The sequence below is a fragment of the Ostrea edulis genome, chromosome 8 (genome assembly GCF_947568905.1).
Source record: "Ostrea edulis chromosome 8, xbOstEdul1.1, whole genome shotgun sequence".
In the NCBI taxonomy this organism is placed as follows: Eukaryota; Metazoa; Mollusca; class Bivalvia; order Ostreida; family Ostreidae; genus Ostrea; species Ostrea edulis.
Window position 1 is genome coordinate 15,341,765 of NC_079171.1, and position 8,989 is coordinate 15,350,753.

Consider the following 8,989-nt stretch of genomic DNA (forward strand, 5'->3'; position numbering starts at 1 on the left):
TGTAAGTGGGAATGAGAGAAAAACGTGGGTTTTTTTTCATGCTGAAAACGTGATGCAAAGTCGGAGAATCTTGAATCCGCCAGCCCGTTTCAAAGTCACTTAAGAGGCACAATTTAGTGTGCACAGCTAGGAGTTTTGTACTCGAATATGACGAATTTGGTATTGTTACGTCACATATTAATTTCTACAGCTCTTGAAGTTGCCTAGAGACGATCTGTTCTAGCTGTGTGTTTCACACTTCTTCAGTATGATTAAAACTGCCCCCCCCCCTTTTTTTTTCTCTCCTATCGTCCCTCAACGACGAAAGGGGGGGGGGGGGGTAATCAGACTGATGCTTTTCATTTCTGAGAGTGTATGAATAAATTATTCATTTATTTAAAATTTATGTTTAGGCCTATATAGCTGGCGGTGTTAACACGACATGGTACATGTATCATGACTATGCTGTTTTTCCTGATATACAAAGTGTATAAAAACTGGAGATACACCAGTGGGTGGAACCATCATTTGAATTTTTTTTTTTTTAAAGTTGTGCTATGTAAATAAATTATTGAACACCACCTGACAGTGACAGTTTCAACACACTGTGAAGTTCAAATCAGAATTCATGAGATCTGGGACCGCGGCCGTGTCGATATCCATTGTATAATTTTTATCGCTTCTGAAACAAAAACACTCGTGCCTATTATGACGATGAGATGTTTGATTTATCCATATAAATGACAATGCACAAACATTAAGTATATCTTGTATATATTTTATCCATAGGTGTATATATATATATGACACATCATTAAAACACTTGTAAAAATAGAAATATATTTCATTTGTAAGTTTATTTCTCATGGGCTGTTACAATTTTTCTCCAATACTTAGCCATTCTTATTTTAACATTGAATGACACCTGCCACTTTCTCCATACACCATACAATTCAGGTTACTTAAAATTCATGATATTTTGGTAGCCCCAAATTTCACAAGGATAAAATAAAATTGGGTTGATGACTTTATCAAACAAGTCTAACTGACAATTAATTGGTAAATTGAAATAAAGAATCTTACGTAATAAAGAGCTTTTGTTTGATGCTACCTTACTTTACAATATTCCTATATTTGATTATCTATTGTCCGCTCTGTTGGACGATAATCCCCTGTATTGACCTGATAGAGCAAACTTTTTATATGTATATTCACCAACAAATATTAAGCACGAAAATCAAGCGAAATTCACAGAGAAGGTATTGCACATTAAACCACATCCTGACTTTTAAATTGCAATTTAATTTATCCAAAACAATGAGAGATTTAAAAAAAAAAAATGTGCTTTCACAGACTTCAAACAGTTTTGGAGGAATGAATATTGTGCAGCTTCACATTGTGCAGTTTAACATCATGCAAGACCTATTTCTTGATGTCGGTAATTCGAATTCTTGATATAAAATAATAATTACAATTGTTTTGATTGGACAAAAATAAAGCTGAACAAGAGTTTACACATCAATAAATCCGAAAACCCGATGTATTCATACACGCCTGAAAACAAACAACATAGTGCGGGTAACTATTCAAATTTTTGCAATTGTTAATAAAGTCAATGAATTGGAATTATAAGAATCAAACATTCTTTTGGAAGAATTTATCGATGTGTAAACTCCCGATATTTAACTCGAAAACTTAACATAAAAGTGCTACGATAAATTCTTCAAAAAGAATGTTTAATCCTATGTTATATCACTCAAGTTCAGTTTATTCTCTCATACCATTATATGAGGCACAATATTAAAATATGTACATTAATGAACAAAACTAAACAGAAGTATATAAAAACAGACATGACCTAGAGTAAATTATATAGATATTGAAATCAAGGAGGATGGACAGCATCATCAATTTTTAAAATAAGTTTACTCTTTCTTTTAGCCATTTTTTGTTGTTGTTTGTTTGTGATGTTATACTTGAAATTAGTTCTTTGATTATAATAACACACTAGACCATTGTTTAAGAATTTAACTATAACAGGAAATACTGTGCGAAAAGGAATAAAAGCAGAGAAAACAAGAGGTACTGTGATCAATGCTCACTAAGAATCCCCCCCCCCCCTTACCACAATCTCTCAGAAGGTGTTGTTAATAGGTATTAATTACCTCTTTCCTGATCCAATATGATAGTCCCATGGTTACCCCCCCCCCCTCCCTCTCCGTCATGAAGTGTTCATATCAATTTTTACTTTCCTGGACCAGTTGTTATTCAGAAGATGTTTAAAGATTGTCCCTATTTATACAATGGGCCACATCACTCAACTGAGCCATTATCCCAATTGGACAATTAATTTAAATTCATTCTTAATAATTATCAATTGTTTCCCTTATATTCTTCGGCAAATTCTCTGATGGAGTTAATTTAAACGTAGCAACGATGGAAGAGGCTTGGACATTTTCAATCCAGTTTTCTTTACGTCCTTTTGAACCTCTTAAACTTTTTTTTACATGGCTTCCAGGAGGATAATTTGCTACCACGGTACCAATGGACGTCGACACTATCTGTGTCCACTGATACCACCTGGCCTATTTGAGGCCACTCTCCGGCATATTGAGGGGCATCAAGGAGAGCCATCATTCCTATGATGTCCACTCGATAATTATCTTCCACCACAGGGCGGGGGTTCCTCTTCTTTTTCCCAATTACAAACTGTAAATTAAGACATGAATTAATACAATATAGAGATTCAAAGAGGGAAGAAAAAAAGACCTTAAGAAAGAAGGACATATTCTTTAACCGGCGGTATAGAATCATCAATGTCAGACAATTCAATGTCTGGTGTTGCGTGGGGGACATTTTCAACAACTAATGAATACTTCTTCTCAAGTAGTTGGGTCTTAATTCCCTCATTGCAGTTACATACGAAGTCATCGTCAATGTCTGAAAACAAAAGCATGAAAGCCGATTAGGATCATTAAGAAAATAACGCGAAGTAAAGGCATAATAATGCAAATGAATGGCGTAACAACTCAAAACAGAGGCGTAATAATGCATAGTAACAAAGGCGTAACAAGAAAACATGATCAAAAGGGTATCCCCATACACACAGGTTTAAGGGTTTAAATAAAATCGATCACTTCCGAATACTTTACAAATTCTATAGATATCCAAAAAAAAAAAGTTGTTGATAACACGTTAGTTGATTGACAAATTAAGTCAGTACTCAGTTCTACCTTGTAGTTGAAATGCAATTACCGATATTTTAAAGCATAATAAAGTTTAGATGGAGACAGCTTTCAATTTACATAGAGTGACATAGTTCACATTTTCTTTAAAATCGAAGACCAGTAATATAAACAACATAACACACTCAATGGACTAGCAACGATACCCCGCAGCTTTAAAGTTGTAACAATACAACGTACTATAATTGCATAACATGTACATGTATATAAAAGTTAGATTAGTATAAAATTTAAACGTGTTAACAGCTCTACGTGTCGTCCTAAACTGATTTTCAATCGTTACTCGATTAAAACCGGTTCTATTGAACCACATGACTGAACATACCTATACAGGTATTCGATTTGAAAAGTTGAAATATCCGGAGTAATCCATTCATTATGATTACCAAGTAGAATTTGATTTATGTTTTATTCGTTACTCAAACGAAAGAAATCACATTTAATTTGCACAATGTTGTAAGTGAATGCACTAGTACCAAAAACACGAGTTATTGAATTGAGTTTCTGATGTTTGGTAGGAAAGAAAAAAAAAGGTTATAATGGCGACGAAAGGTAATAGAATTGCAAGTAATGAACTCGTCGTACATGTACTGACCCCCTCCTCCTGTCCCATGTCATTTGCTTTTCAAAAAGAATATATTAATTTTGTAACTGAGAGAAATTATAAAAATTCTAATGGTGTTATACTCATGAAACAACAGTACCTGGCAAATGACGGAAAAAATTCGCCCACCATTCCTTGTCCTCTTCCCTTTTGAAATATTTAAACGCTCCATGTACGTCTCTCTCAAGCCGATCAACATCAATATCATCCACCGACGGTCTGATAGGACGGAATTGTAGAGCACCATCTTTTAAAAGATGGCCCTCGCATTCTTGCCACACCTGTAATAGGAGGATGGAGAAAAATGAATCAATGATTAAAATATATGTAAATAATGTCCAACATAATTATTACGGTAGAGTTAGCAGCTAGTCACTTCTCAATACCAAGCTAGCATGTTTTATTTAATTCCAAGTTTTTTTCTATTGGAAATAATTCATTTCGTCCACAGGTTTTTAATTGTACCGTGTCCGTGGTCCACTTCTTCCATTGTAGGACTGCCTTATTCTCCGCCCTTGTAATTCGAAAGACGTGTGGTTTTGAATGGCCAGATATATTGTCTAGCTTTAGACTTTCAGCTACGTTATAGATGTTGTCAGTAGCAATTCCTGAAGAAAAAAAACACGAAAGTGTTAAGTTTTCATAACCCATACTATATTGTAGTCCATGACGTCATAATTATATTTTTGAACTATGTGAACATGTCATATTCATGGTCATCCCTAATATTTCATAACTATTACCTATTGGTGTTGGTGTGTAGCATTGTTCGAAGCCCTTTATCACCCTGTCCATCGTCAAAGCTGAGTGTCTTGACAAGCCAATTTGAATACCTAAAAATTAATGAAAACAAAACTTTCAGGTTTTCCTCCCGATAAGTATCTGATGATGCATTACATTGAAGATAATAAATTCAGTTACTAATGGGCACTAAATATAATATGTTGCATGTTCTCCATTATCCTTCTTTTTGTTCAATTGCTGTCTTATTTCAAGTATTTCACAATTGCTAATATAATAGTTACGTGCGATGAAAATTAAGTACCTGGAAAACACTTGGTCGATATTCTCATGGGTATGACCCACCATTAGAAAAGAAACTTTTATTTTGCGAAATACCCCGCTCTCCACCAGCTAACAAAGGAATCCCAATATATACCTGTATTTCAAAAACTGAGATGAAATGCCTAATCACAAAGTACATTAATATATTTGACTCGTTTTTTTTAATGATTTTGTACATGGAATTTAAAGAATATAGCCAATAGAATATCTGTCATCGTTGTTCTTTAATCCTTAACGTAATCAGTAATCCGGTTGAAGAGATTACACAATGTTATGTTCAGAATACCTATTTTTGTTTTGTCCTGGGCAGTTGTCCATCTGCAGGTATAAAACATCCGGTATCCTATCCAACATAAGGATGGATTGGAGCAAGATGGAAATGGTCATGTTGCTACCATGTGCCCATTGAAAGAAGTCGAAAAATCCGTATATACCTTTGATAAGAAGTAGAAAAAGATCGATGTCACAAGTTTCACAAGTCGGTTATTATCATAATTCATTACTGTTATAAATTTTAAGAATTAAAGTTAATGATAACAGAGCATTTATTGCATCGTTGTTCTACTTGAAGTGTGTACTGCAACACAGTCTGTTAAATTATGTCTTTGTAAGATTAACAAGTTCTGCATTTGCTAATTTACCTATCCCATGCATGATGACCCCAACAAGGTTCAGTCTTAGTTTCCACATGTTGGACTGGTACTTGCCATTATATAGGAAGTGTGGAACATGTTTTATTTTGATCCATGGAGTCGATTATGATGGATGAATTCTTCGCTTTGGTAATATGTTTGTAGTATTTTCTTCTTTCCACACTACATAAATTATATGCACTTTTATTCAGTTTGTGAGTAAAATGTCCGGAGTTTACACATCGATAAATTCTTCAAAAAGAATGTTTAATCCTATAATATAAGTCCGTTTGAGGAAATTTGGTTTAAGGTGGCCTTCTTGTTGAAGATGGATAAGATATGAAAAAATCGTTAGTAGTATAAGGCACCTCGATAGGGAGTTCAACTGAGTGCAGTTTTGAGTGCGGGCCGATAGGGGGTTCAGCAGAGTGCAGTTTGGAGTGCGGGGTTTTATAGACGGGTCAAGCAGGTGGCCGGGGCCACCTGGCGCGGTCAAGGTGGGGAGAGTGGCGATGTGTAGCAGGCGAGGTGTGGGGGGGATAGCGTGTGAGCGTTTTGTATTCCTGGTGTATTCCTTTATGTTAAATTTTCAAATAAAAAGAATTAAAGAACAATGGTTGAAAGTTTACACATTTATTCAATGAACAAATTTACACATAGTTTACTGACCTCGTCTAACAGTTGACAGAAAATAGATAGGCGAGGTTTCGTTTTCATTTCTCGGAAACGCGGCTATTTCTGAAAATCGCTATGACTTTGTTTTGTAAACAATGAGCTCAGCTATTCGGTAGTATAGCGTTTCTCTACATTAACTTAAACCCAAGTGCGGTGATGGCGGAACAGAGAAACACTATGGTAAAATAATCCCCATTTATTACAGTGCCCGCAATAACAATATACAATACAATAGTCAGCTGACAGAAACACGTCTGTCCTAGTCGACAGTTAACAGACAAGAGAGAGCGAGGAGCTGTACACGTCACAGCAGGCGTGTGATCAGTGTACTACGTAATCGGAGGTGGCAAGGCAATTGGTGCCTAGCACCTCCAGGACCACTACACTCCTCCTCATTTTGATAAAGGGTGTCCCAGCCCGTAATACATTAGGACAAACTATAATATACAAACATATATTAAATACACTTAAAACCTAGCAGGGCCTACCACATAAAAAATTATACATTAATGTCCATAATACATTTTTATAATATTAACAGTCAATTCTATAGTTCACAAGATGATACATCACATTAGTCCCTGGTCCTAGGCGTCCCTCGTTCGAGTCCTCTCAGGTCCACCACTAGGTCCATCGTCGTCTCCCTCTCTCCAAGTGGTCCCACGACAACATCCACCATTCTCTCCTCCGGACATGGACATCACAACCCAGGACAGACATGATGTCTAACGTGACATCACGTCCACGACTCCGTCGCGAACGCTACATCCTGGAACTGGTAAGGTCTGCCTATTCTCCTCCCGGGAACATCTAAGTGTGGACATCACGGGTAAGTAAATCGAAAGAACTAGATCACCGATAATCACAATTCTGAATGGACATCATGATCAGGGCAAAATCCCTGTATAGATAAAGATACCTGCTTCCCTAGCAGTAAGAACTAATTAATATTTACAATCCCACATGGTTCCGCATCCTTGCGGGACCCTATCCCCTAATCAAGTGACTGCTGACACTGACGGGACTACATTCAGGACATGTATACTGGGGAACGGACTTTGCATAAGCCTCACTTATACCCACACACCCAGGATGAAACCAGTCCCGGCAGCTATCACATTGCACCATTAACCCCTTGGGTTTAGTCTGCAAACATAAACAGTATTGCTTAGATTTACCTCCCTTAGTAGCTTTAGGTCTCTCAGGTGTACTAGGTTTGTTCGGTTTACTTAACCTTTCCCTCACTCGTTTCCGGGTACCCATGTAAGGACCTACTCGTTCCGCTGGCTTCGGTTCTACTCTAGTTTTTTGCTTACTCCCCGGGTCCCCAGGATTTAACCCTGAACCCGTAGCCCCCAGCGGCTCAGCTACAACACACACAGGAGTACTATCACTGTCTCGGTCTGCTGGTTCTCCAGACAACTTACGATGATATGTGATTAACCATTTCGGAAGTTGCCTAGACTCGCATGTTTTAAGCTTGTCATGGTGCATGACCTTGACTTCTCTCCGAGATACTGTGTCGGATTTGGCTTCAATAATGATACCTGGGCCCTTCTGCGCAGATTTTAACTTCTGGCGTGCAATGTCATGCGCGCTCTGAACATTCTGCTCTAGATCTCGCACGTATCTGTCTACCTCACCCTCCTCCCCATTTGGAAAAGAACCCGAAGGGGTGGGGCAAACATCAAGATTGCTGGTATGTTAACTTCTCTACCCAGCAATATCCGGTGTGGCGATTCACCGCCGACCGCAATGCTCCAGCTAATGGACCTAAGTACTTATCCCATGTCTTGGGCTGACCGTCTATGTAGCAACGGACCGCGTCCATCAGGGTGCGGTTGTACCGTTCTACTTGGCCATTTCCTGAAGGCCTGTAAGGCGTTGTTCTAGCCTTATGGATTCCCAACATGGTACAGATCTTACAGAATAGCTCACTTTCGAAGTTGCGGCCCTGATCTGTAAAGATCTCGTAAGGATAGCCAAATCTGGAGAAAAAGTCGTTAATGGCTGCTTGAGCAGTTATTTCCGCTGTCTGAGATGGGAGTGGAATACACTCGACCCATTTGGTAAAGTTATATACCATCATGAGTATATACTCATTCCCCCTGTCAGTTCGGGGTAACGGCCCGAAAAAGTCTAAGTGTACTCTCTCCATCGGGCTTCCGGCCTGATAACTTTTCAATTCCGATCTACTCGGTAAAGAACCTCTCTTGTTCCGGGCGCACACATCACAAGTTCTGACATATAACTTGATGTCCTTAACCATCCGCCACCAGTAGAACTGTTGTTTGAGCTTTTCTTTGGTTCTCTGGATCCCTTGGTGACCAGATGACGGGATGTCATGACATAAGTGCATGACCTCGGACCTAAGACTCCTCGGTACTAATAACCGACGAGGCATGTCCGAGTCCTCAGGTTCTCGCAAAATAACTCCAGTCTCGTCCCAGAAGATAACATTTCTCCTCTGGACTACAGATAATCATGTCACTTTCAGTAGGTAAAATCCCAGACTCTAGATATTGTCTCAGGTATACAATGGCATCATCTGACTTTTGTTTATTAGCCATTTCTGCAGGACTGTATGATGATAGGGAAATTCCTGCAGTGTCACCTTGAGATAACTGACAAATCCGAGGCTCAACTTCCTCAATCTCGGGATTCAAACTCGACACTCCATTGACAACGATCTCAAAACTCGGTAAATTAGAGGCACCTGCTGTCAACGGAACATCTTCCCAAGTGCTCGTCACAATGGCCTGACGAAGAGTAGGATCTAACATTTCACA